At 48.7% G+C, this 2,500-nt stretch overlaps 1 protein-coding gene and 1 long non-coding RNA gene across 8 annotated transcripts in view; one reads left to right on the forward strand and one right to left on the reverse strand.

The window, feature by feature from the left end:
* Positions 1 to 2,500, forward strand: part of LOC143301409 (uncharacterized) — a 244,317-nt gene that overhangs the window by 87,444 nt on the left and 154,373 nt on the right. The window contains exon 1 of one of the 7 annotated variants that reach the window (XM_076615680.1): positions 1,746 to 2,216. The exons of the other annotated variants lie outside the window; for them this stretch is intronic. The gene's annotated coding sequence lies outside the window, so the exon portion shown is untranslated. Of the gene's footprint in view, positions 1 to 1,745; positions 2,217 to 2,500 lie in introns of those variants that run through there. 7 annotated transcript variants of the gene reach the window in all.
* Positions 1 to 2,500, reverse strand: part of LOC143301411 (uncharacterized) — a 157,653-nt gene that overhangs the window by 78,588 nt on the left and 76,565 nt on the right. The gene's annotated exons all lie outside the window — the stretch shown is intronic.

Consider the following 2,500-nt stretch of genomic DNA (forward strand, 5'->3'; position numbering starts at 1 on the left):
CAAGACGTTAAGACAGAGACAGACAGAAAGACGAGGGGTGAAGAAAGGAGTGGGAAGCGGAAGGAGAGAGAGACAAGACGTTAAGACAGAGACAGACAGAAAGACGAGGGGTGAAGAAAGGAGTGGGAAGCGGAAGGAGAGAGACAGGACGTTAAGACAGAGACAGACAGAAAGACGAGGGGTGAAGAAAGAAAGGAGTGGGAAGCGGAAGGAGAGAGACAAGACGTTAAGACAGAGACAGACAGAAAGACGAGGGGTGAAGAAAGGAGTGGGAAGCGGAAGGAGAGAGACAAGACGTTAAGACAGAGACAGACAGAAAGACGAGGGGTGAAGAAAGGAGTGGGAAGCGGAAGGAGAGAGACAGGACGTTAAGATAGAGACGTGAAGAAAGGAGTGGGAAGCGGAAGGAGAGAGACAGGACGTTAAGATAGAGACGTGAAGAAAGGAGTGGGAAGCGGAAGGAGAGAGACAGGACGTTAAGATAGAAAGACGAGGGGTGAAGAAAGGAGTGGGAAGCGGAAGGAGAGAGACAGGACGTTAAGACAGAGACAGACAGAAAGACGAGGGGTGAAGAAAGGAGTGGGAAGCGGAAGGAGAGAGACAAGACGTTAAGATAGAGACAGACAGAAAGACGAGGGGTGAAGAAAGGAGTGGGAAGCGGAAGGAGAGAGACAGGACGTTAAGATAGAGACAGACAGAAAGACGAGGGGTGAAGAAAGGAGTGGGAAGCGGAAAGAGAGAGACAGGACGTTAAGACAGAGACAGACAGAAAGACGAGGGGTGAAGAAAGGAGTGGGAAGCGGAAGGAGAGAGAGACAAGACGTTAAGACAGAGACAGACAGAAAGACGAGGGGTGAAGAAAGGAGTGGGAAGTGGAAGGAGAGAGACAAGACGCTTCATGTGAAGTTTGACAAAGAAAATCTCCACATTTTACTGATGTTTTGGGATTTCAAGCTCCCAAAGGACTTAGCAAATTTGACAATTTCTATAATGGTACAGTGTATAAATCACAAGAAAGATAAAAGAGACTTTATGAGATCTATAGAAATGTAATAACTTTTATTATGTGAAATTTCTAAAGTCTTTCCCGCTGTTCAGAGTAAAAACTAACTTAAAAAAAAAAAAAAAAAATGTCTTCAATGAAGGATCAGAAGGATTATATCTCAGGTGGGAGTTCCTCACTCCTGCCACACCGGTCAGCAGACCTGCCAGTTTCTAAAAGAGGCAGAAAATTGTGGGAAGTGGGGTGTGGGGGAGGTTGGGAGGAGGAATTGGTGGGTCGGAGGAGGAAGAGGCCCCCCCCTACCTGTAATTATTAGCTCTGCTGGAGAGAGAGAGAGAGAGAGAGAGAGAGAGTGTAGTTGAGCTCAGGTATTCCAAAGTTTTGAAGAAGACTAGACCGGAGAACGATTACCTCACAACAGAGCAGAGCAGCCAGTGCTTGGTGCTATTAGGGGAAAGAATTCCCCCGCACCCCTACTACCCCCCCCCCCCCCTCTCTCTCTCTCCTCCCCTATCCTAGTTTTTTTTTTTTCTGGTCACTGGCTTTGCATGGCTTTGCTTGCCGTGCGTGGAGGAAACCCCCCCACTACCGACCACCTCGTCTGTGGCAGTGTCTGGTGAAGGAAGGAGGAGGAAGAAAGGGTGTGGGGAGTAGGGGTGTGTGTGTGTGTGTGTGTGTTGTGGTGGAGTTGTAGCCACTCAGTGAATCACTTGACTTGTTGTGGGGGGGGGTGGCTGGCATAGCAGAGAAAATCGTATTTCATTCACTTGGTTCAGTGCAGTGGCTGTTGTTCGTTCCTTGCTCTAAAACTCTTTCTCAGTGAATGTGTGTGTGTGTGTGTGTGTGCGCGCATACACGTGTCAGTGTTGCTGTTATTGATGTGAACTGCCTGCACCAGGGGCTGTGAATTCTTGGAGTGATATCATTTGTGTTGCGGGGGGAGGGGGAGACCCGGTTTTGATATTATAACTCTGCAGCGACAACACTGTGTGTGTGTGGTGTGTGCGTTTGTGTGTGTGGTGTGTATTTTTTATGAGGTGTGCCTCTCCGGAACTGGATTCTAAACAGCGGTTTATACCTTGTGAAAGAGAAGAGAAGAAACTTATTTTTAGGAGTGTGGAGGGTGTCAGTGTAGTACACTAGTGTGCAGTTTTGATTCGCCGGCCGTTCTTTGCGGCTTTGGAGAGAGTGTGTACGTGTGGCAGTTTGAAAGGTAAGTTTGTGTTTCGTGTGTTGAAACGGGCTTTGTGCTTTGATAAAGTAGCTTGTGAGCGTGTCGAGTTCCGATGTACAGCGGGGCAGTGGTTTTTTTTTTGGGGGGGAAACTGAAGCTGCGGTGCGTGTTCATTTATCTCGGGAGTGGGAGGGTCCGGGGGGAGCTAGAGGGAGAGGGGGAGAGAGAAGGAGAGAGAGAGAGAGAGAGGAAGTGTGTAATGAGAAGAGGGAGGGAGGAGAGAGAGGGGAGGGGAGGGATGTAATGAAAAGAGGTAGGGAGGA

This window comes from Babylonia areolata, chromosome 27 (assembly GCF_041734735.1).
Source record: "Babylonia areolata isolate BAREFJ2019XMU chromosome 27, ASM4173473v1, whole genome shotgun sequence".
NCBI lineage: Eukaryota > Metazoa > Mollusca > Gastropoda > Neogastropoda > Buccinidae > Babylonia > Babylonia areolata.